Source organism: Eleutherodactylus coqui, chromosome 1 (assembly GCF_035609145.1).
Source record: "Eleutherodactylus coqui strain aEleCoq1 chromosome 1, aEleCoq1.hap1, whole genome shotgun sequence".
In the NCBI taxonomy this organism is placed as follows: Eukaryota; Metazoa; Chordata; class Amphibia; order Anura; family Eleutherodactylidae; genus Eleutherodactylus; species Eleutherodactylus coqui.
In genome coordinates, this window is record NC_089837.1 from 362,333,253 (window position 1) to 362,359,977 (window position 26,725).

The following is a 26,725-nucleotide window of genomic DNA, read 5'->3' on the forward strand; positions in this document are numbered from 1 at the left end:
CAGTACCTATGTTAAAAATCGCAACGCAAAATAAAAAAGGCCAGTGGACAGGAGTACATTCAATTCTAATTGCTCTTGAGAAAAAACGCAAAACGCAAAGACAAAAAAATCGCCAGTGGGTGGGCGTCCTAAGGTGTCAGAAAGGGAGATTGGGTCCGTTTTACAATATTAGGCAAAACACCATGGTTTTAGTGCTTTTCCTGGTGCTTTTTTGCAAAAACAGCGCAGCCATATTAGCTTAGTCAATAGGGAAATATTAAACTTGTTACCAACAGGGCACTTTTAGCGATTTATTTTTCAGTGTCAGCTTTTTGCAATTGCAGCCTGTTAGTTTGGCACTTTTTTCTGCCCTTTTTGTGTAGGCTTGTCTATACGACATGAAAAATGTCTGAAAAAACACAAAACATGTAAATGAAAAAAGTCACCTAAAACATATGTGCACTGGTTATTTTACATGCTTTTTTGGAGTAAGGAGAAAAAGAAAGCCACGAAAAAGTATGTATAAATGAAGCCTAACTAGGAAGCTTAGTATAAAGTGACCAAAATTCTGAAATAGGAACTCACAACCTTTGTTATATTGAGGGCTCTTACACATGGCTGTATGCGTTTTTACCTGTGCCTGCCAGCGCCGTAAAAACATGTGAATGTACAAATCTAATGCTTGTGCGCCCGCTCAGAGGGCACGGGCCCCAGCGCATATATGCTGAGGTCGCAATGCCGTTGTCTACCCTTCCCTCCCCCTTGCTGTCTCACCTCCTCTCTTCTTCCCTCTGGCTGTTTGCAATGGGAGTGGGCGGAACAGAGTGGAGCTAAACACCTGCTCCCTCCTAGCCCCTTGCCCGCAGCCATCAATGGGAGGGGGCGGACAAGGGGCTGAGCTTAGCTCCACCCCCACTCTGCCCCCTCTGCCCCCTCTGCCCCCCCATTGCAAACAGCCAGAGGGGAGAAAAGAGGAGGAGAGAAGTGGGAGGGAATTTAGCAGTCACGCTGCTAAACTCCCTTCCACCTCCCTTATCCGGCCGCTGTCATTGGCTTCCAAAGGAGTCCATGCAGTGGCGGACATATTCCGCGTAAAAGCGCCCGGCATTATATTGGCCCAGCCGGTTGCTTTTAGGGAATACAGGCATGTGATCTGATGCATTGGAATCCAATGCATCAGATCGTAGCATATACCGTCCAGCCGTGAAAACGCGACTAATATACGCTCGTGTGAAGGAGCACTTAGGGTGCATTCACAGATGGTGGATTTGCAGATTTTCCTCAGCTGAAAAATCTGCAACAAAATTTGATTTCAGGGCTTAAACACATGGGTGTGATTTTGTCCTATTTTGCGACCATGAAACATATGGCCACAGAACACGAAAAAACGAAACTATTGATTTTAATGGTTTAGTTTTCACTAGCGGGATTCTTGCGCATTAATACTATGTGCGAAAAAAGGCTCACCCTATTTTTCTCGCATGTAGTTGTCTATGCGCGAGAAAGATAGGGCAGGACCTGTCTTCCCATTTTTTTTTTTCAAACTTGCACAGTGTAGTAGCGCATGAGCCCATCTGTTTAAGCCCTCAATTAAAGGGGTGAAATCTGCTGTAAATCCATGTCAAAATGTGCAATAATTGTACATTTTTCCACTGCAGAAAATCTACAGCAAATCCATCATGTGTAAGCATACCCCAAGGGACCTTTCACACAGGACAGAATTCGTCCACACTGACATTTCTACATCACAATATTATCCCAGTGGAGCTTGAATTCTGCACCTGTTAAAATCTGAGTGTCCTTACATCAAAACTGCAAGATTAAATTCTGCAATGGAAAAGCTTTTTGCTGCGGGATTAAGGGCGTCTTGCGGAATTGTTGTTGTGAATTTCTAAGGCCGGCGCCCCCCAGGAGACCCCATACTTATCTGCTCTCGCATGACGCTTCCCCGCCCACCTCCGCCACGCCATGTGACACGCTGTGCTACAGCGGAAGATAGCGTGAACGGACGGCTTCCATTGACTGCAATGGAAGCCGTCCGCACGTACACCCGCGGCAAATAGAGCATGCCGCGGGTGAGGACGGGTGAATTCACGGTGCGGAATAGAACCTAATAGCTGTGGGCAACGCAGCGGATTTCCCCCCCGTTCGTGGGAAGGAGGCCTAACATACAGGAGAAGTAATTCCGCAATTGAAGTCTATATAAAATTGCTAACAATTCTGCAAGCAGTTTCGCAGAAAGCATTTTGCAATTAAAAACTCAACAAAATCCGCACTAATTGACAAAATCTGCATCTGCGCTATGGCCAACTCGGTCCTGTATGAAAGGTCCGTTTCAGAGGCTTAACATGTAGTGTATTCACTGCACGTGCTTAAATAATTTTATTTGTGCTCTGTGATAACTAGCTGATAATTTCCTATGTTCTTTAACCCCTTAAGGACCAGGCTGTGTTGTACCTTAAAGGGGTTGTCCCGCAAAAGCAAGTGAAGGTAAAAACTTCTGTATGGCCATATAAATGCACTTTGTAATATACATCGTGCATTAAATATTGGCCATACAGAAGTTATATACTTACCTACAGGGGTCCCCCCCCCCCTGTGTTGGCGTCCCCGTCTCCCTGGCGCCGGCCGAATCCTTCTCCTTGATTAGACGCGCTTGCGCAGTCTGCCCTCTTCTGTCCCGTTGAATGGGGCCGCTCCAGCGTGCTCGCGCCGCACAGGTCGTCTACGCTGGAGCGGCCCCATTCAACGGGACAGCCATTTTTTGGTACATACATCGTTTAGAGGAATATTCTGGGTAGGTTCGTTACCTAAACACATGTTTTACTAGTGTTTTAAATCATTTTTTTCCCTTTTGGATGCTTTTACATGGGGAGGAATTATTCTGCATCCAAATTTCGTCACTGCAAATTCTGTATTAAAAGCTCCAAGTCTCATTGTGGATTTTGATGCAGAATTTTAGCGGATTTGAGCCATTACAATTACGCATCAAAATTCACATGAAGACGTGTGGATTTTGGTATGGAATCCAAGTGCGGCATGCAGAATAATTCCACCCATGTGAAAGGCCCCTGGAAAAGCCTGTACAAAAGTGCCAGAATACGAACATCAATCCTACAGCCTACTTTGGTGGCAAAAAATGGCATTGAACTCCAAAATTAACAACAAAATAACAAAAGCCACAAAAACACATTGTATTGACTTGTAGTTAATATCTAACTGCAATATTTTTTTGCTACAAAAATGTGGCAAGATGTGGCCAGGATAAAAGTAAAAAGAAATGGTATTTTTCAGGAATACATTTTGCCTGGAACCACCCTACTGTAGGCATACATATAGAAATAATGCCAGAGTTATCACATTCATCATCCTATTTTCTAGGTTATAATTGTATGAGGTGTTGAATCAGGAAAACTGAAGACTGAAATGAAATTGTCTTGGTTTACAATAAACAAGAAGCCATATAATAACCATATTATAAATCCTATAGGAGTAGATTTCTTTTCCAACAGAAAGGTAACAAACCGAATTATGCACAGGTCTCCTGAAAAGAGAAAATTGCTAGTGTGATTTAATGCAGCCGCGGTGGTCATATGGAGGCTGGAAAACAAGTCTGGAGAATTAGTGGTTTAATGGTTTTACTAATATCTGTGGGTTGCTTTCCCATGCTGTGTGTTGTTGGGTATGTAATTGCAGTGCATGTAAGCCTGTGGGAAAATGACCTACTTCCAATCCAAGTTTCTTTCACTATTTGCAGATTGTAGGTTGTAGTTTATGTGTTTCATGGTCAGCACGTAGAGGTCAGAAAGCATTCTATTCCATATTAACGCTTTAGTGAAATCTGGACAAAAAGACTTATTCAGCTGCATAAGGGCAAGGATACAAACTGACAAGCAGGAAGGCTATTTGTATAGTGGAATTAAGGTCCAAGGTGGTGAACACACCTCCCATTTCTAATTCCACAGCTGGGCTGACACATAACAATGGGAATTAATGGATGGCTTGCCTCCATTCACGTTTGTCACAATAGCATTCTACTTAGAAAAAGCTCTTTTATTATAAATGTTCTTCTGACTTTTCCTTTTCACACAGGCAGGGCAATATACCTTAATTGATAGGTGTCAAGATCTAAGAACTTTTATTCATGGTAACAAAGGGATACTTTATAGTTTTGAGGAGCCAGTGCATCGGTAGGTTGAGCATCATGCTTTCCTATGTAGGATCATTAGTTTTGATACAGTCTCTTAATGTAGCATTTCTAAAATATGTGAACCTAAGCTTGCAAAAAATATAGCGATTAAAAACCTATAATACACTTAAGTATAAAGACCCCATCTACGGAATATGCTTAACACACTAAATAGGTAAAATAATGTAATACATTTTTTGATATATTTTACTAAATATAATTTTGTTGGAAAACAGTTTAACAGGATTATGTGAGATGAGAAAATGTAGTTTTTTTTTAAAATAAACAGCGCCACTCTTGTCCATAAACTGTTTCTGATGTTGCAGCTTAACTCCATTCACTCAAGCCCCTTTAATTCTTCCATGTTTACCACAACGGGAATTGTTTCCCGAGCGATTTGTGTTATTCTCTCAATTTCATTGTAATAAAATAAAGCTAACAATTCCATATAAAACTGTTTATTGTTATTGTTGTGTACGCTTTACAGTCCTCAGCAAATAGTCAATTATCGATATACTGGGAACAAATATATAAGTATAATTGAGAGGCTGTTTCATTTACTAGTTTAGTTTTTTCTACAAGTAGAAGCAGGGTTGAGTGAACCGAACCAGTAAAACCCTGTTTTGGGTCGAATTGAGGGAACACTTAGCTAACTTAAATGAATTCAAGTCTCAAAGTTCAAATGAATCACATCCTAGGATACTAAAGGAAGCAGCAGAGCTAATTGCTGAACCACTCGCCATAATGTTTAAAAATTCCTGGAGCACAGGAGAAGTCCCAGAAGATTGGAAAAAGTCAAATGTTGTCCCTATCTTGAAAAAAGGTAAGAAGGTGGACCCGGGAAACTACAAGCCTGTGAGCCTGACTTCTGTACTAGGAAAGTTCTTTGAACAAATTCTAATCACTCAGCATATATGCAAGTACTTGAATGAGATTGGAATAATTAACCCGAGCCAGCATGGGTTTGTAACAACCAAGTCAGGCCAGACTAATCTAATTTCCTTCTATGACAGTATCACCGACTGGGTTGGTCAGGAAAATGCGGTAAATATAGTATATCTTGACTTTAGTAAAGCATTTGACAAACTATCTCATACCATACTTATTGAAAAAATGACCAAATATGGGATTGACAAGGCAACTGTTAGGTGGATTCACAACTGGCTGAATGATCGTACTCAAAGAATGGTCATAAATGGCTGCACATCCAATTGGAAGAATGTATCAAGTGGGCTCTGTGATTGGCTGCAAAAGCCTTTGACGTCCTGTTCACAGACTAACTGCAGAAAGTAAACAGAGAACCAGTAGCCTTTTGCCTCTCGAAAAGTGGTATTATTTTCTTGAAAATTTAAGAGTTTGAAGAACAATATAGCGCTGCCTTGGTAGCTTGCATTAGGGTACAGTATTTAAAAAGACACATGTAAATTTAATACACAGCACATTAAAGGGATATTATGAAGATTAATTTTCATCACCTATCCATTTGATAAAAGTCTGATTGTGGGGGTCTCACCATGTAGACCCCAACTGATCCCAAGAATGGTGGTGCCGTGTCTCTCTTCCTTCTCACTGCAGGCTTACAGGAGGAGATTCAATGAAACTGCCTGAGATTCAATTTTTAATAAAACTACCTGAAATAGCCTAGCGCATGTACTCGGCTATTTTCATCAACCACATTGAAAACAATGGAGCGATGACTGTGCGTACTTGACCAGTGCTCCAATAAGTCTGATGTCACTGTGGGTGGGTGCGGGGAGTCTGCAGTGATGAGGAGAAGGAAACACAAGACCCTGTTCTTGGTGTGGCCCCCACTGATCAGACTTTTATCATTCATTTTGTGTATAGGTAATAAAAGTTAATATAGGTACAATCCCTTTAACACATTGTACATCAGCATTAAAATAGTGTAGTAAGCATCATTGTAAAGCATGTTTATTACAAGTTATATTAACTCTTTCATTTACTTTAATTTTTAAACTTCATTTTGTTCATTAACCACTTAGTGCCCCATGTTTTCACATCCTGGGTGTCTGGGCTTTATTCTACAGGACCATGGAAACATGTCGGCCCTGTAAAGTAAAACTATGCTGTTGAGGAGTGGGGCAGCTCCCTGCTATCAGCTACTGGAGGTAGCTAGCGGGGGGTGCCGGGTTGCAGTTTCCGGTCACGTGATCACTGTTATTTAACGGATAAGGTTGATCACGTGAAAGTTAAAAAAGTTTTAAAAATTTAAGTTTTATCTCCCCTCATGGATCCAATCCATGAGAGGAGATGGAACTTCTTACCCTAGTACTCGGCGATTTCCGCAGGTAATGATGTTCCTTCACGGACCATTCCCCGGCTTCTGTCCATGCACTCACCGGCAAAATGACAGAAACCAAAGAGGACCATGGAAATTCAAAATCTTTTTGCTGTAGCTGTCACTGGGGGCTGCAATGTGCACATCCCGGACACATGATTGCCATTAGCCAATGGATAAGGGCAATTACGTAAAAGTTAAGAAAAAGTTTAAAAACTTAACCTACCATCTCCTGTCACCGAGTCAATTGGTGAGAACCATGAAACTGCTTACCATAGGCCTCCAGATTTGTCCCCCGACAAGATCATCCTCCACAGACCTTCTCTGGGCTTCCGTGCAAGCGTCCACCGGCAAAATGGTGGACACATGCACAAAAGCCTGAGAGGGCCCAGGCAATTTAAGATCTTCCTACTCCTGACTACCAGAGGTAGCAAAGAGCCTGGAGCGGGTGCCAGAGGCCCCAGTGAATGGTCCCCGGTCATGTGATCACCATTATTCAATGGAACAAAAGGTAATAATCTACCTTATTTAGATTGCCACCTATAATGCCTATGTAATTTATAAAATGTCTCAAGGAATACTTACTTTTCTGCAGTTTCAAGTTCAGCTTGTTGAGTGTCTTCTATTTGAAATTACTGCACCTCAGCAAGCTTTGAAACTTAGGATGTGCGAGGGCTCACAGAACGGCACTTTTTACACCCCATCCCTGTCACTGAGGTCAAGAAATACCCCTTGAAAAAATGTTGAGTTTGCAGCAAGCATGGAAGGAGGACTGATACCCGGTCTTATAGCCCTATGTGCCAAAACCAAGCAAGCCTCTGCAATTACCGTTGTTCTGAGACATACCACACAGTTTTACCTTATTACTTTTTATCTAAGGCTAATTTCACATTGGTTAGGGTGACTACCCACTACAGTTCTTTTTCACTGCGAAATTCGCAGCGTTTTTTTTTCTGCAGGGGTCTATGGGACTTGTAATGTTAAAATCGCGATCGCGCAAAATTGCGATTTTGCGTGATCGCGATTTTAACATTACAAATCCCATAGACCTCTGCAGAAAAAAAAACGCTGCGAATTTCGCAGTAAAAAAAAACTGTAATGGGTAGTCACCCTGAGTGTGATATCGGGCCGTGAAACTTGGCCCAATATCATGCTTGCCAACATGCGATGTCCCCACATGTTAAATTTGCATTGCATCACTTCAGGGAAGTAGGATCGTGGAGTGTTTTCCATTGTTTTCAGTGGGTAAACCTTACATCACATGCACATGTACCTCACGAATTGTGTGGTACTGTGCCGCCCCATTGAAAACAATGTGCGATGCGATGTGAGGCGTTCCCAGGGAGCGCCGAAAGATAGGATGCGATGTGGAAAAGATTGCTCATGGATATGAAATCATTCAAAATATAGGGTCCATGTCTATGCGAGATTTGTGCATCTCGCAATGTACAAATCTCAGGCAATTTTCTCGGGCATGTGAAAACAGTCTAAGATTTAGGGAATGACAAAAAGGCAGGTGGATTCTTTTTTATTTATTTTTTTCTGCACAAGAGTGTAATGGATCCAGGAATTTATTCAGTTGTGCCCTGAAAGCCAATGGACACAGAAGTACCAGTTCTATAAAATTTGAGGTGTGTCTCCACAATTTTCCTTGCTTGAAATGGCAGAAGAGCTGTCATGAAAGTGACATATTTGTGAGAAAAAAAAATTTTTTATTTATTATTTGCATGCATTATATTAGTGTTTGCAAAAAACAGCGTGGTCAGAATACTCAGTACAATAAATAAATGGTCTAAGCAGACTGGATTTCAAAATGGGGTAATTTATCTGGGCTGGTCTAAAGTTGTGGCAGCTTGATGATCCTACAAGTGAGCAATGGGGCCTGGAATTTATTTAGTTGTGCCCTGAAAGGCAAAGGATGTTCCCTCCATTACAGTCTTAGCGATGGGTCCAGTAGGCAGATTAGCGCTACAATGGGTATGTTTCTGAACTCAGGAAAAACGGATATCCATTTTGGTGTGCAAGTCTTCATTCATATGAGTGCTGTACAAAAGCAGCTTTTGGAAATAACAGAATTGCCAAAAAAAATTAAAAAACGTATTTTTTTTTCCTTCTGCTTTGCTTGGATTCATTCAAAAACGGTGGGGTCAAAATATGCAGTGCATCCCTATATAAATTCATTAAGGGGTCTAGTTTTCAAAATGGGGTCACTTGTGGGGATTCTCTATTGTTTTGACAGCTCAAGGGCTCTACAAGTGTGCTATGTGGCCTGAAACATCTTCAAGAAAAATTTCTGTCCTGAAAACCACTGGCTGTTCCTTTCACTACGGGCCCCGTTGTGCATAATGACATAAGATTAGGGCCACAATATATGTTTATGAACACAGGATAAACAGGGGTATTCATTTTGGGGTGAAAATCCTCATTTTTATGTGCATTAGAGAAAAAAAACTGTCTTTAAAATAACATATTTGCAAAAATATGACATTTTATTTTTTCTTCTTTGAATTGCATTAATTCCTAAAAGAAACTGTGGGGTCAAAATATTGATGACACCCCTCAGTAAATATATTAAGAGGTGTAATTTTTTTTAAATGGGGTCATTTGTGGGGGTATCTATTATTCTGACACCATTGAGCCTTTGCAATCTTGGCTTAATGTAGGAAAACAAAATGTTCCTCAAAATTGTAGTAATTAATGTTAAATTTATACGTCTCCTAAAGGCCCTTTAAGACGGGATGAATGTCAGGCAAATGATGCCCGACACACGTCCCTGCACATACTTGCTCCCATACACCTGCATGGGAGATGGTATTGTTAGGTCTCAGAGGGGAGGCTGCAGGAGATTTCTCTCATCTCACTCCCCCGCCTCTCCCCATTGACATAACATAGCAGCTGTTTAATACTGAATGGCCACTATTTAGGCCGCCTGCAGACGAGCGGGTCGGATCCGGCGGCGAGAATTCTCGCCACGGGACCCGACCCGAGCGCCTGCAGAGACGAGCGCGTACTCACCCACGCCGTGTGCAGGTGGCCTTACACTGAACGATGAGTGATCAGCTCATCGTCCATCGTTTATGCAACGATGCACGATGAGCAGATCGCTCATCGTTCAGTGTAAATAGCAGCCGTTCAGTATTAAGCAGCCACTATGTTATGTCAATGGAGACGGGTGGGAGAGCGAGAGGAGAGAAATCTCCTGCAGTAACTCTACCCCCCTGCTGGCTGCTCTGTGAGCGAGTGAGCACTACTAGGTCCTGGAGCGAGGACACACAGGGATGAGTGTTGGGCATCAAGTTTTTAAAATATGCTTCCAGAATAAAGTAAACAGATGGAAATATAGATCTCATCAAAAATTGTACAGTATGTTTGCACATATTTGACATATTTCAGTTTAAAATTTGAAAAAATTGAATATTTTTTAAAAGTATCACAATTTTGGTGCTTTTAATAAATATACAAAAATTCTGTGTTTTTTACCACCTAAATAAAGTAGAATATGTGGCGAACAAACAATTTCAGAATTACTTGGATATGCAAAACCTTAACAGAGTTATTTAATGTCAGTGACAGATGTTACGTTTCCAAAAGGGGTTAAATTGTTTGAATTTCTTGCATAAAGGGGCTCTTTTATAGAGATGTACTGCTTTTAGTCACATCTGTGCCCTGGAACCTGAGGAAGACCCCACTGTCCCATACGAGGAGACCAATGCTATAAATGACATGTGATAACCATTTTCGGTGGTATAATATCTCTTAAAAACATAGACCTAGTTTGGAGACTGATACTGTCAGTGTGGGAAACTGCTGGTAAGGGAATAAGTGGTATTGCAATGCAGCAACAATGATAGTACTTTTTTTTCAAGACAATTGCACCCACCCCTGCCTAATATGAGTTGGCACCCTAGGTGGCTGCCTAAATCTGCCTTCACTTTGTCCCTGCCCTGCTCTGTAATTCAACTTTGATTAAATACAATAAGGGCAAAAGTATCCTAGTGATTACTTCTCTCTTCCCAATTACCAAAAAGACTGTTTATTTCCTCCTAGAATGGGTATTCATTAGAAAGTGTTTTTGTAAGAGGGGTATACATGTAAGGAGTTAATCCAATTGATGTTTAAGTCTTTACAGGGTTAACATTGTAGATGTGTTTAACAACTTAAAGCTCTGCTCTGATACAGTGAACAGGACATTTGGCTTCACAGCAGGTAAAGAAGCAGCTGCAGAAAAATAGAATGTGGCCAGCACCACTGGGGCCAAAAACCAGCAGCATATGAGAGTAAACCTCGCCCCCATTACTGAGAGACAACGGCGGTGTGAAGGTCTCCATATCAGATGCTTGGTAGATTGAGTAAAATTGAAACACGGTGAGCCGGAAAAATGTGGAGCATGCTTCCATGTATTTCCCAATGAAACTGAGATATGCTAAGGGCCCATATGTGTGTTTACTGAGGGACACTTCATGACGTATCAGTTGCTGCAGTCAGTGCTTGGCATGTGTAGGCTGATGTGGACATTGTGGAGAGATAATGATGCTGCGACAAGATGAAATGAAGCCATTTGTCTTTTTTCAGCCTAGCATACTATGTTACTCTGTTAGATGTGGTGAGCTGGTATTATGGTTGGGTGTGTCGTGAGTACTCACATATGTCGGATTGAGATTTCATGTCCCAATGTTTCCAGTGTGTAAGCGGAGAAGAGCTGGTGATGAGAGAGAAGGACAGCAGGGGAGAGAGAAGCTGAGAATTGAGTGACCACTGATAGGAGAGCTTCAGTCAATAATTTGCCTAAAGATGTGTCCTTTCGGGTAATATACTATCCTGATGTATGCAGTTTAAAAGTCTAAAGACTTAGACTTATTAAAGAAGTTAATACCCGTGGTACCCAGGTTGCAAATAGTTAGTTGTAGCTAGTCTTTAATGACTTATAGGACATCTGCTTTCATGACTTAAAGTTGGACTTTATGGTCATGCTATGACCAAATATAACCAACCCTCATGTGGAGTGAAATAATGTCAATATTGCTTTGGTTCGGTAAAGTTATTTTTCCTATAACAAACTGCCTTCAACTGTCACCACCTTCATATGATACAGATGTTGAATAGGTTTCATTATCAATGGGTGGCACAACTGAGCAACTATGCAGCAATAAGAGAACAGTCCAGGCCAAGCAGTGCCAAAATACAGTTTCAGTTTAGGTCTTTAATTCTAGTTTGGTCTAGTAATTGAGTATCATCTTTTAAATGAGAGCTTAGCAATAACTCTGTTAGAATATAACGGTAATTTCCAATAACAAGCTGATGAAAACTTCTATAATAGAATTCTAACTTTTTATTAATTTGTTCCAGTTATTAAGGAGGAGGAGAAGGATGAATCCCCAAATAGGCACAGCATTACTTATATTTTACAGACTCTTACTCAGAGACTCTCCCCTGCTGCGTTTTCTCCAAGGGAACCCTGTACCCTACCAATGAGTGACACTTGCTGGAGGCTAAGCCAGCGCACTCCACAGCCAGGGCGCATCACCAGCTATAGCTACCGTGTTTCCCTGAAAATAAGACAGTGTCTTATATTAATTTTTGTTCAAAAAGGTTTAACTTTTTTACATGTATAGCTGCCTGGACACTATGCAAATTGACTTTTTAAATTAACTGTTACTAGGGCTTAATTTTGGAGTAGGGCTTATATTTCAAGCATCCTCAAAAAGCCTGAAAAATCATTTTGCATCCTCAAAAACTCTGGAAAATCATGCTATGTCTTATTTTCAGGGTATGTCTTATTTTCAGGGAAACAGGGTATCACTGCCTCTCAAAGGACTAGACATGGGATGCAACACACACAAGTTAAAGAACGCAGGAAAAGTGAAGATGGGACAAGTGCACTGCAGACAAGCATAAAGGCTACCCCATTGCATGTTATCAAAGATCGGAGGAGGGGAGATAGTCAAGGATATCCCAGATGAATCTGTTTTTGCCTTTTTATCTTCATGTTATTACTGTGAATATATTCTTATTTACCATAGTTACCTACTACTGATTTAAACCATTCTTTATATAAGAGTTTTGGTTAGTAAAATACTATTAGTTTGAAAATTCAAATGCATTTATATGAGATGCTAAAATTGTTAAAACCATAACATTAATATTACTCAATGAGATCATTGAAAATAGTCATGCAAAGTTGCAGTGGCAAAAAAATAATATTTTCAAACTAATAACCACACACTTATTTTCTACACCTGGCTAATCTAACACCATTTGTATGGAACTAATCTGGAACTGTAGTTAGCAGAAGTTTTAACCCCCCTACAGGATGAAATTTAAAGCTGCTATTCAGCTTTACAGTTGTCAATGTAAGCTATCAAGGTGTTACTTTTTGAAACAAGAACTTATTTCAGATGTACAAGTCAGTATAATATTAACCTTTTTTATGGACCAAAAACTGTTTACACATGCCAAGTATTTTTTTAATAGTCATTTGTCATTTACATAACACTGAGTAACCCGTCTTGGGAAAATCCTAAACTACAGAAAAGCTTCTATAATAATTTTTGACACACGGGATTTCATGGAGAAAAACTTATATTCATCAGCAGTAGATTCATTGCACTTTCTGTTTGACTTCCCATATCCTAGTGGAACATTGGTGTTTTCTTTGGCACTATATGGCGGCTAAGACAGGGGAACAGTTGTGTGTTTTAAACTCGCTCTAGGAAAAAAAAGGTGTATTTTTTTCTGCTATGTATATTTTAAACATTTCTTTAAAGCAAATGTACATACTATGAGGGTACTGAAAATCCAAATCCAAGAATATGGCATGTAGCAACATTACCGGTAACAGAAATGTATATTTTATTTTATTACTTTTATGGTCTTGATGAAATTGTTAAGAACTCACACCTTGTTAATAAATATTTTGTGATTTGTTCTCACTGGGCTTTTAAAGGGACCATTGCAATATCAACATGCTATAGGAACCGCATTAGAGAACATGTAAGAAAAACATTAAGCTTGTGGTATATTGCAAACATATGCACCAGACAGTATTTATAAACTATAATGTATCTAGTTGCCAATGTGATAGAATGTATCATGATTGAATCTATAGTAACTCCATTTTCTATAGATTCAATCATGATACATTCTCTCACATCATTTATTCTAGTGTCTATAGTCCAATAGCTTTCAGCTTGTGGATGTAGTCACAAAATAGCATTTTTTTTTTTTGGGGGGGGGGGGGGGGTCATTTTAGGCCTCATGTCCATATTGCAGGTCTCCCAGTGACGGGTCTTACCGTTTTTTGTCAACACTGGCTCCGTTGGCAGACACCGCATATGGCTGTGAATGTACTGCGCATGCGCACGTATCACACACACGCGATCATGTGCAGTGTGACTTTTTTAAAATCCACAGCTCTGTTTCATAGCAGGCTTGCCAGAGCATCTTACTTTATTACCCACTAAAGTTGACTAGAGTACCTTGACTCTACTTTCGGCTAAAACCAGTATGCTAACTGCACTTTACTAGCTCTCCCTAAAGCCAAGTAGCCAGGAGCCAAGGAGCCCTGTGGTCCAGGAAAAACTGAAGACTGATCCTTGGCACCATGCTAAATAGTAACTAGAGATGAGCGAGTATACTCGCTAAGGGCAATTGCTCGATCGAGCATTGCCCTTAGCGAGTACCTGCCCGCTCGGGAGCAAAGATTCGGCCGACGGCAGCGGGCGGGGAGCTGCGGGGGAGGAACTGAGGAGAGATCTCTCTCTCCCTCTCTCCCCCCCCCTCCGCTCCCCCCTGCTGACTGCTGCAACTCACCTGTCACCTTTTCTCCCGAGCGGGGAGATACTCGCTAAGGACAATGCTCGATCGAGCAATTGTCCTTAGCGAGTATGCTCCCTCATCTCTAATAGTAACATTACAAAAGTGTTTCTGTTATATCTGATGACATAAAGAGAGAGTATCATAGATTTGGTGACTCTTTGGGGAGGGTCATATACTGTAAATTGCACAAGTGAAAGGACGAAGTAAAGACATATCTGCAAAATCAGTTATACAAATATAAAATAGAATGCCAGATTAGGATATTATTTTAAATAGCAGATTTTTAAACTATAGATGACAACAAAGCACCACAAAGAAAAAAGGTAATAGAGATTAATTATTACAGATGCTATGAACCAATAGATTCTGATGGCACACAGGAGGATGCGGAGCTGGGGTGGTTTCATTTACCTTTGGTCTGTATCCTCTTAGAATTGTATTCATTAATACCACTATTGCTGTCACTGTTTCTTTTCTGCAACTGTTACTTGTAATCAAAACAACTAAAAAGTGTTTCTTATGTGTTAACTTGATCAGAGTAAGGCTGCATCTATGATGTTACTGAGGTTTGTGGTTTCATTTACTTACATTCAACATTCACAGCCGCACATGAAGATTAATAAAGAACATTTGTAGCAGCATGAGCACAGCATGCAGAGGTTTCCCTTCATATAACACAAGACCGCATATTATTTCATTGTGCATGTGACCATGTGCAGTCATAGTTACATTTCCAAATTAAAGTTTTGAGCTTGACTGGAACTAAGTTATTTACTTGGCATCTGTAAAGTTAAGAAGAATATGACACATGTAATAAGGCTTAAAGGATCGTTTCCTCTCATGGGACACAGGTTCCTTAGCCCAACCCTGTGTTCAATATGTGCATGTTACCATTTTCATTTAGCATAATGAGAACCCTAGGCTACTGCATTTTAGAACCACCTGAAAATGAATATGTTGAAGTAAGGCTGACTCAAGGTTTCCGTTGTCTGTTAGGCAACAGAGTCACAGTAAGCCCCCCAGTGTACTTTATAGGAACTGTTCTGCAATATTAGTAATTTATAGATCCGTTCTGTCCCCTAAGTCATTTATAGCCCCCACTGTACCTCTTGAGTAACTTAGTAGTTTCATTGTGCCAAGAGTCATTTAGAGGTCCCGCTATTCCCCGGAGTAATTGATAAGAACCCACTTTGCCCTCTGAGTCATTTATATACACCATTGTGCCCCCAGTCATTATAGGCTCAACTTTGCCCCCTGCCAATTAATAAGGCTCCACTGTCCCATGGCAATAAAATACAATAAACTCGCCTCCATCATGCTCCCACATCTATTGCTTTGGCCTCTTCTGGCCAGAATTGTGTGAAATGATACCAGCAATGTGCCAAAATCATCAAACCACTTGCGTGACAGAGAGGGAGCTGGGCTGCAGAACAGGCAGTGCTTGACTTCCTACAATGCTATTGTCATAGTCAATTGTATCTGCATCTAAAAGACCCAGGTACAATTGATTTCAAAGAAAGAAGGATGGATTGATCCAACCCCTGAATTGGCCTCCAGGGTCAGTGGATCCTGGGATCTGCAAGGGTTTGTCCATGCTTGTCCAGTGCTGAAGTTTACATTTTTCAGCAGACAAAAGAGTAAGGAAACTTTTTCATAGTTATTATTTTTTTCCTAAAAGTAATTTTAGCTATATTAGCATGTAATATTATCTTTATTTTGCCAGATTACATTTTAAGTCCCAAATGAACTGTTCAGTTTACAAAACTGTCAATATAAGTAATAAGCTAGAGGCATGATGATCGTCTATTTAAAAAATTTAATACAAGAACAAAATGAGCTGAAAGTGAAATGTATTATATAAATAAACAGAGGGCACATTTCTTCCTGAAGGGCCTATAAAGTTTCCTTTACAAAAACTTTTACGTAGCATATTTTTTATTTGGGTGAAGGAGGGGCTTGTATTTCAAGCATTGGGGACTATTTTGTTTTCCTACAGATATTTTTACATATTTTTTAGACATTTTTAATTTCTATAAAGGAAAGATGCCTTAAAAAATGTCCTTCATATTTACCTATAGCCTTCCAAACAAACGTTTTAGGCAGGTATGAAAAAATGCAGCATAGTAAAAATGCTTTAAAAATAGAATTTTTATTAATTTATTTTTGTCAATTAACAAACAGCAAAGGGAATAAAAAATAGAGACAACTAAATCAAATCAATATTTGGTGTGACTGCCCTTTGCCTTTAAAGCCCCACATCAATTATTTTATTTACTCTTGCACACAGCTTTTGAAGGCACTTGGCATTCGCTGTATGTTTGGGGCTGTTGTCTTGCTGCAGAATAAATTCGGAGCCAAACAGAGATCTCTCCGATGGTACTGAATGAGGTCACCATTAATCCCTACTAAATCTCCAATTCTATTTACTGAAATGCAGACCCAAACTTACAAGGAATCTCCACCATACCTCACTGCAGCCTGCAGACACTCATTATTGTACCCTTCAGTGAACAAATTGCTTTCTGTTCTAGTCAAATGTTTCTAATTTTGACTCATCAGTCCAGAACACCTGCTGCCAATTTTCTGCACTGCAGTTTCTGTGTCTTCGCTGATAGTTGAGTCATCTTGCTTTGTTTCCATGTGGAAGGAAAGCTTTTTTTGTCCACAGTTCTTCCATAGAACCAAAAATAATAGGTCAGCATTAGAGATGAGCGAGCACCAAAATGCTCGGGTGCTCGTTACTCGGGACGAAATTATCGCGATGCTCGAGGGTTCGTTTCGAGTAACGAACCCCATTGAAGTCAATGGGCGACTCGAGCATTTTTGTATATCGCCGATGCTCGCTAAGGTTTTCATTTGTGAAAATCTGGGCAATTCAAGAAAGTGATGGGAACGACACAGAAACGGATAGGGCAGGCGAGGGGCTACATGTTGGGCTGCATCTCAAGTTCACAGGTCCCACTATTAAGCCACAATAGCGGCAAGAGTGGCCCCCCCCTCCCAACAATTTTTACTTCTGAAAAACCCTCATTAGCAATGCATACCTTAGCTAAGCACCACACTACCTCCAACAAAGCACAATCACTGCCTGCATGACACTCCGCTGCCACTTCTCCTGGGTTACATGCTTATAGCCGGTTCCACTGAAAGCAATGGGCTGCCGGCGTGCGCGGGATGAATTGTCGGGAAGGGCTTAAATATAGAAGCCCTTCCCTGCAATTCATCCAGAAATGTGTAAAAATAAAAAAATATATATATACTTACCTTGTCCCGGCAGACGGATTTCAGCGAGGCCTACAGTGGGTGTGAAGGGGGTGTGAGTCAGACCTGCCCCCTGATTGGCTCAGCCAGTTGGGGCAACATAAGCTGTACATTGTAGTGGGCCTAGTAGAGGCATAACTTGAAGCTGCCAGGCCCCAGTGCAAAATTTGGAACTGGGCCCCCAACTAAGAAGCTTCATTGATAGTATTGGTTTGCAATATGAGGAAGAGAGACTTTATGGGCCCCCTAGTGCTCCTGGGCCCAGGTGGGACTGCACCCTCTGCACCCACTATACTTACGCCCCCTCAATCAGTCACCCTGAGAATCATTGCACATGTATTTGTAGAGTGCCTATCTGTCAGGAGAAGAAGTAGTTTTGCAACTGAACTGTGTTGCTGACTGTACCCTTTGAGGCTGAAAAATGTAGATTGTGCCAAAAGACTTTCTTAGTATGACTGATTTATGCTGTGCTCTAAATTTCAGTAAAGTCCCTGTCTTCTGTGTGCTTGCTGTGTTTCTCATGACTATCCTTAGATGGTGTCCCACTCTTGTGGAACCTCTCCTTTATATTGTTTGTATGGAGACCCAGGGAGTGTTACAGCTAGAACAGCAAACTATTTGATTATTTTGGAAATATTGTTGAGTGGGGTACAGATACACATTTGGTGAGTTTTAGTAACTGTGGGAACTTTATATTTTCCTACTTCTGCATTTTGTCATTTATGTTCATTCGTTTTTGGGGCAAGGTTTTATATGGCAAATGCCAGGCCATCTGAATTTCCCAGATCATGGTTTCTGGATATTGCTAAGTGAACCAAAACAGTTGAACCCTGTTTCGGGTCACACTTTGCTAAAAGTTCAGTTCAGCGGAATGCAAACCCGTATCTTATCTATTTTCCCATAAAGCCATATAAGACCTCTGGAAGTCATTCACATTGTCTTTTTTTTTTTACACAGTTTCCACTGTAGCTGGAGCCCAGTTACAGGAAAACATCCCCCTGTAGCGACAATAGCCAATAATAGAGCTGATCAGGGTCTGCTAGAACCCTGCAGCTCTGCCGTGACAGAAGGCAATGGCGGTCATGTGATCGCCAGGTCGCGTAATGGAAAAAAACACTTCCATTTTCACTTCTTAGTACATAGCACTCATTGAGTGCTATGTACCCAGGAAAGGAGAAGTCAGAAGTGGTTAAAAAAAACTTCTCCCTTTTCCTCTGTGTTCTCAGCTGTGACTAACAGCCGACAACCTGACCTGCTTCTGCTTGATTGCAGGAGCAGAGGTTTTAATCCTATGCTGTATATTTGCAATTGGCCGGGATTGAAGCCCAGGACCAAGCGGCGTATATTCACCACGTTAAACAAGCTGTCAGTTACCATTTGTTACCATCCGTTTAGCCATACATGTTGCCATAACTTTGACATTAACTTTGGGGTATTGGTGAAGTTTATGTTTAGTTCGAATTGATGCAGACTGAACCAAATGTTTTACCCAAATTCAGGGAACTGACTGAACCAAATTTTTGAAAATTTTGGACAATTGCTGGATTAGAAGAGTTTAAGGAAATGTTAAATAAAAACACACTTCTAATATTATACATTTTTGTAATATGTAAATACAACAAATTCCACTGATGATATGACTAAAGGTTCTCTGCCTTTCATTTGGATTTTATGGTCTCCTGATCAAGCTTGAATTACTTTATGGATGCTGGATTCCTTTATTGTTTATCCTCATTCTTTTTTAATAGGTTTACTTATTTCATAAAAGACACAGCAAAAATATATTTATTTCTGTTATACTAATTCCATTATTTAGAGAAGAACCCATGCTATGTGTTGGTATTAATGCTAGACCACAATAAACAGTTGTTTGTTTCTTGGTTTATGAGTATTTAAAATTTTCCCGCTGAGATGAGATTTTTTTGAACTAATGGCTATTATTTATTTCAAAAGTTTAAATTAATTTTAACTTTAAAATAGTTTTCTTTCAGAAGAACTTACATATTTAATTCTTATTGTCTATTTTCATGACAATGAAACAGAAAAAGAATATAATTCTGTATTATTTTAATGTAAATGACTGTCTTAATATATATAGTCTGTCTGACCATATGTACCTATTTACTCCTATTTTCTTGAATTTTTTTGTAATGGTTTTGGGTTAGGACTTTTGACACATAGATGTAATGAATAGTCTATTTCTTATTATGTTGGGATGAATAGTGTATATGACCAATTAAATAAGTTGTCTAGCTTAGTAAACTCATTTTCAAATAATCTTTCAAATAAATAAAAGTTAAATGAGGAGAGTTTTCAGTTTAGCACTAGAGATGAGCGAACGTACTCGTCCGAGCTTGATATTCGTGCGAATATTAGGGTGTTCGGGATGCTCGTTACTCGTAACGAGTACCACGCGGTGTTCCGGTTACTTTCAGTTTCCTCTCTGAGACGTTAGCGCGCTTTTCTGGCCAATTGAAAGACAGGGAAGGCATTACAACTTCCCCCTGTGACGTTCAAGCCCTATACCACCCCCCTGCTGTGAGTGGCTGGAAAGATCAGATGTCACCCGAGTATAAAAATTGGCCCCTCCCGCGGCTCGCCACACATGCCTTGTGACTTAGCTGAGGGAAAGTACTATCGTGCTGGAGCTGCTGTAGGGAGAGCGTTAGGAGTTAGTGTAGGCTTCAAGAACCCCAACGGCCCTTCTTAGGGCCACATCTACTAGTGTGCAGTACTGTGTTAGCACAGTATTTTTTATTTTTTTTTCCAAAATTGGATCTGCAGAGCATTGCGCCCTGCAATAGGGACAGAAGTGGGGGTTAGGCAGGGAGAGTGTTAGGAGTTAGTGTAGGCTTCAAGAACCCCAACGGTCCTTTCTAGGGCCACATCTATCCGTGTGCAGTACTGTCCAGGCTGCTGTTAGCAGTGTTGCATATTTTTTTTTTTTCCTCAAAACCGGCTGTGCAGAGCATTGCACCCGGCATTAATACTACAGGGATAGAATTGTGTAGGCAGGGCCAGAAGACATACATTATTCATTGAATAGACGCAGTGTGGGTGTTCCTTGTAAAAAGCAGGGAAAAAATTCTATTTGGCCTGCCTGTGTCAGTCCTAAGGGCTCTGGGTACGTGTGTGCTGCGTGGAGAACGTAAAAAAATCAGACGCAACCAGCTACGGTTGAGTGCAGCCTTGCGCCAATTTCTTTCCTGCCTGGGAAATACCTGCTCTGCCACAGTTAGTAACTCTGCAACAGTAAAGTTCTGTGACAGTTTTGCAGGGCCGCAACACAGTTATTAAACTTATTATTCAGTGAATAGACGCAGTGGGCCTATCCTTTTAAACAAAAGGGAAGAAAGTATATTTGCCCTGCCTGTGTCAGTCCTAAGGGCTCTGGGTACGTGTGTGCTGCGTGGAGAACGTAAAAAAATCAGACGCAACCAGCTACGGTTGAGTGCAGCCTTGCGCCAATTTCTTTCCTGCCTGGGAAATACCTGCTCTGCCACAGTTAGTAACTCTGCAACAGTAAAGTTCTGTGACAGTTTTGCAGGGCCGCAACACAGTTATTAAACTTATTATTCAGTGAATAGACGCAGTGGGCCTATCCTTTTAAACAAAAGGGAAGAAAGTATATTTGCCCTGCCTGTGTCAGTCCTAAGGGCTCTGGGTACGTGTGTGCTGTGTGGAGAACGTAAAAAAAAAAATCAGACGCAACCAGCTACGGTTGAGTGCAGCCTTGCGCCAATTTCTTTCCTGCCTGGGAAATCAAATCACTGGTAATACAGCATGCTGAGGGGTAGGGGTAGGCCTAGAGGACGTGGACGCGGCCGAGGACGTGGAGGGCGAAGTAAGGGTGTGGGCACAGGCCGAGCCAGTGCGGTGGCCAGGGGTAGAGGCAGGGCCAGACCGAATAATCCACCAACTGTTTCCCAAAGCGCCCCCTCGCGCCATGTCACCCTGCACAGGTCAAGGTGCTCTACGGTGTGGCAGTTTTTCACAGAGACGCCTGACGACCGACGAACAGTGGTGTGCAACCTTTGTCGCGCCAAGATCAGCTGGGGAGGCACCACCAACAGCATGCGCAGGCATATGATGGCCAAGCACCCCACAAGGTGGGACAATGCCCGTTCACCGCCTCCGGTTTGCACAACTGCCTCTCCCCCTGTGCCCCAACCTGCCACTGAGATCCAACCCCCCTCTGAGGACACAGGCACTACCGTCTCCTGGCCTGCACCCACACCCTCACCTCCGCTGTCCTCGGCCCCATCCAGCAATGTCTCTCTGCGCAGCGTCCAGACGTCGCTAGTGCCACAGTTTGAGCGCAAGCGCAAGCACGACGCCACGCACCCGCACGCTCAAGCGTTAAACGTGCACATTGCAAAATTGATCAGCCTAGAGATGCTGCCGTATAGGCTTATGGAAATGGAGGCTTTCAAAAGCATGATGGCGGCGGCGGCCCCGCGCTACTCGGTTTCCAGTCGCCACTACTTTTCCCGATGTGCCGTCCCAGCCCTGCACGACCACGTCTCCCGCAACATTGTACGCGCCCTCACCAACGCGGTTACTCCCAAGGTCCACTTAACAACGGACACGTGGACAAGCACAGGCGGGCAGGGCCACTATATCTCCCTGACGGCACATTGGGTGAATTTAGTGGAGGCAGGGACAGAGTCAGAGCCTGGGACCGCTCACGTCCTACCCACCCCCAGAATTGCGGGCCACAGCTCGGTGGTGGTATCTGCGGCGGTGTATGCTTCCTCCACTAAAGCACCTTCCTCCTCCTCCTCCTCCAACGCAACCTCTGTCTCGCAATCAAGATGTGTCAGCAGCACGTCGCCAGCAGTCGGTGTCACGCGGCGTGGCAGCACAGCGGTGGGCAAGCGTCAGCAGGCCGTGCTGAAACTACTCAGCTTAGGAGAGAAGAGGCACACGGCCCACGAACTGCTGCAGGGTCTGACAGAGCAGACCGACCACTGGCTTGTGCCGCTGAGCCTCCAACCGGGCATGGTCGTGTGTGACAACGGCCGTAAGCTGGTGGCGGCTCTGCAGCTCGGCAGCCTCACGCACGTGCCATGCGTGGCCCATGTGTTTAATTTGGTGGTTCAGCGCTTTCTGAAAAGCTACCCCCACTTGTCATACCTGCTCGGAAAGGTGCGCCAGCTCTGCGCACATTTCCACAAATACCACACGCACGCTGCCACCCTGCGGACACTGCAACATAGGTTTAATCTGCCAGTGCACCGACTGCTGTGCGACGTGCCCACACAGTGGAACTCTACGCTCCATATGTTGGCCAGACTCTATGAGCAGCGTAGAGCTATAGTGGAATACCAACTCCAACTTGCGCGGCGCAGTGGGAGTCAGCCTCCTCAATTATTTACAGAAGAGTGGCCCTGGTTGGCAGCCATCTGCCAGGTCCTTGGAAAATTTGAGGAGTCTACCCAGGTGGTGAGCGGCGATGCTGCAATCATTAGCGTCACCATTCCTCTGCTATGCATCTTGAGAAGTTCCCTGCAAAGCATAAAGGCAGACGCTTTGCGCTCGGAAACAGAGCCGGGGGAAGACAGTATGTCGCTGGATAGTCAGAGCACCCTCCTGTCTATATCTCAGCGCGTTGAGGAGGAGGAGCATGAGGAGGATGAGGAGGAGGGGGAAGAGACAGCTTGGCCCACTGGTGAAAGTACACATGCTGCTGGGCTGTCATCCTTTCAGCGTGTATGGCCTGAGGAGGAGGAAGAGGAGGAGGAGGAGGATCCTGAAAGTGATCTTCCTAGTGAAGACAGCCATGTGTTGCGTACAGGTACCCTGGCACACATGGCTGACTTCATGTTAGTCTTTCTCGTGACTCTCGCGTTACACGCATTCTGGCCACTACGGATTACTGGGTGTACACACTGCTCGATCCACGGTATAAGGAGAGCCTTTGCACTCTCATTCCCGAAGAGGAAAGGGGTTCGAGAATGATGCTATACCACAGGGCGCTGGTGGACAAACTGATGGTAAACTTCCCATCCGACAGCGCTAGTGGCAGAAGGCGCAGTTCCGAGGGCCAGGTAGCAGGGGAGGCGCAGAGATCAGGCAGCATGTACAGCGCAGGCAGGGGAACATTCTCCAAGGCCTTTGCCAGCTTTATGGCTCCCCAGCAAGACTGTGTCACCACTCCCCAGTCAAGGCTGAGTCGGCGGGAGCACTGTAAAAGGATGGTGAGGGAGTACATAGCCGATCGCACGACCGTCCTCCGTGACGCCTCTGCCCCCTACAACTACTGGGTGTCGAAGCTGGACACGTGGCCTGAACTCGCGCTGTATGCCCTGGAGGTGCTTGCTTGTCCTGCGGCTAGCGTCTTGTCAGAGAGTGTGTTTAGTGTGGCTGGGGGAATCATCACGGATAAGCGTACCCACCTGTCAACCGACAGTGCCGACAGGCTTACACTCATCAAGATGAACAAAGCCTGGATTTCCCCAGACTTCTCTTCTCCACCAGCGGACAGCAGCGATACGTAAGCAATACGTAGGCTGCACCCGCGGATGGAAGCTACGTTCTCTCTCACCATCCAAAACGGGGACATTTCTGCTTCATCAATCTGTGTCTAATATTCCTCCTCCTCCTCCTGCTCCTCCTCCTGAAACCTCACGTAATCACGCTGAACGGGCAATTTTTCTTAGGGCCACAAGGCTCACTCATAATTTTTCTAAACAATTTTTATATGTTTCAATGCTCTTAAAAGCGTTGAAACTTTAACTTGAACCAATTTTTCGTTAAACTGGGCTGCCTCCAGGCCTAGTTACCACTTAAGCCACATTAACCAAAGCGATTAATGGGTTTCACCTGCCCTCTTGGTTGGCCATGGCCAATTTTTTGGATGTACATTAGTACTGTTGATACAGCAAATTTTGTGGGCCCTCGCCTACAGTGTAATCAAATGAATTTTTAGCCCACCTGCATTACAGCTGACGTTACATCCGCTGTGTTGGGCAATGCAATGGGATATTTTTGTGTATCGCCGGTGGGTTCCAGGGAGCCACCCATGCTGTAGGTGCACACGGAGTTTAACCTACATCTGTCCACTTGTAAAGAACCCCAGTCTGACTGGGGCATGCAGTGTGGGCCGAAGCCCACCTGTATTAAGCACAACATTACTACCTCAGCTGTGTTGGGCAATGCAATGGGATATTTCTATGTACCGCCGGTGGCTTCCTGGCACCCACCCCTGCTGTGGGTCCACAGGGAATTATAAATGCATCTGTTTCCACTTGTAAAGAACCCCAGTCAGACTGGGGCATGCAGTGTGGGCCGAAGCCCACCTGCATTAAGCACGACATTACTACCTCAGCTGTGTTGGGCAATGCAATGGGATATTTTTATGTACCGCCGGTGGGTTCCAGGGAGCCACCCATGCTGTCGGTCCACAGGGACTTCACAATAGGGAGTTGTACCTGCCTGTGTCTATGAATTAAAAACCGCGGTCTGACTGGGGCATGCAGACACCTTGACAGAATGAATAGTGTGTGGCACATAGGTTCCCCATTGCTATGCCCACGTGTGCAGCTCCTGATGGCGGTGGCACAGGATTATATTTCTCATTGCTTCTGTACAGCATTGTGGGCTATCGCCCCGCCCCTTTTAAAGAGGGTCGCTGCCTAGCCGTGCCAACCCTCTGCAGTGTGTGCCTGCGGTTCCTCCTCATGGCAGACGTACTTCTAAATAGACATGAGGGTGGCGTGGCATGAGCGCAGCTGAAGGCTGCGCAGGGACACTTTGGTGTGCGCTGTGGGGGGGAGGGGGGGCGGTTGGGCAGCATGTAAGCCAGGAGAAGTGGCAGTGGAGTGTCATGCAGGCAGTGATTGTGCTTTGTTGGAGGTAGTGTGGTGCTTAGCTAAGGTATGCATTGCTAATGAGGGCTTTTCAGAAGTAAAAGTTTTTGGGAGGGGGGGGGGCCACTCTTGCCGCTATTGTGGCTTAATAGTGGGACCTGTGAACTTGAGATGCAGCCCAACATGTAGCCCCTCGCCTGCCCTATCCGTTGCTGTGTCGTTCCCATCACTTTCTTGAATTGCCCAGATTTTCACACATGAAAACCTTAGCGAGCATCGGCGAAATACAAATATGCTCGGGTCGCCCATTGACTTCAATGGGGTTCGTTACTCGAAACGAACCCTCGAGCATCGCGATAATTTCGTCCCGAGTAACGAGCACCCGAGCATTTTGGTGCTCGCTCATCTCTATTTAGCACCCATACAGTATCTATTAGCCAGTACAGTGGTGGCCTACAAAGAATATCTCTAGCTGCAGAAGAAACAGCATATCCATATATTTCACGGACAGTCTATGGATTTCAGTGGAAATTGTGTAATGACTAAAGGGGTTTCACAAAAAAGTGTCAATTTAAATGATCCCCTTTGTGACATCCAACCTACATGTACATCAGATGTGTATGGGGTTTGTGTTGAGTAGACATGGAAAAGAGCCCACTCCATACACAGTGGATGCCGACTGTAATCCTGGCCATTAACCTATGCCATGGTTAGCTCTCACTGCAGCATTTAAATTACTTAGACTTAGGTCCTCCAATGCCTTTTGGCTCAGTGGGAGACAAAAGAATGCCATTGTTGGCAATGAAAGGCAGCAGTTTCAGCTTTGTTACATAAAAGGTCGACAGTACATAAATCCTCTATAAATGTACATTGCCAGGTCATTTTTTGCCTTCCCTGCTAATGCTACCCATTTTTTTGGATTCCATGAAATAGCATGCCAATTCTTGCCAGTCTTGCCTCAGGGAGTGTGTAGCAAAATGGAGTTGGCCTTTGGTGGCTTGGGAATGGAGTTGCTGTGTACTGGAGTGTGAATAGATTTCTTCATTGGTAACCTGATCATGGTAAGTGACCTTAAACAGGCAATTAAGGCATTGTTGTAGCAAAAAAGTCAATATTGAAGAAATCCATAACTCTTGTATTGGTTTGAATGCAGTGTTGGAGTATAGTGCTCGAAAGATGTTATTGAACTGGTCAGGTATACCGTAAGATTTGATGATCTACCATAGTGCATCTCAGTCTGTCAAATGTTTTCTTAAAATCAATAAAACTCACACATAGATTCTGCTGGAACCCAAAGCTCTGTTTAATGATGGTTCAAAGTGTGAATATATTTTTGATACATACCACCCTTTACAGAATCCTGCTTACTCT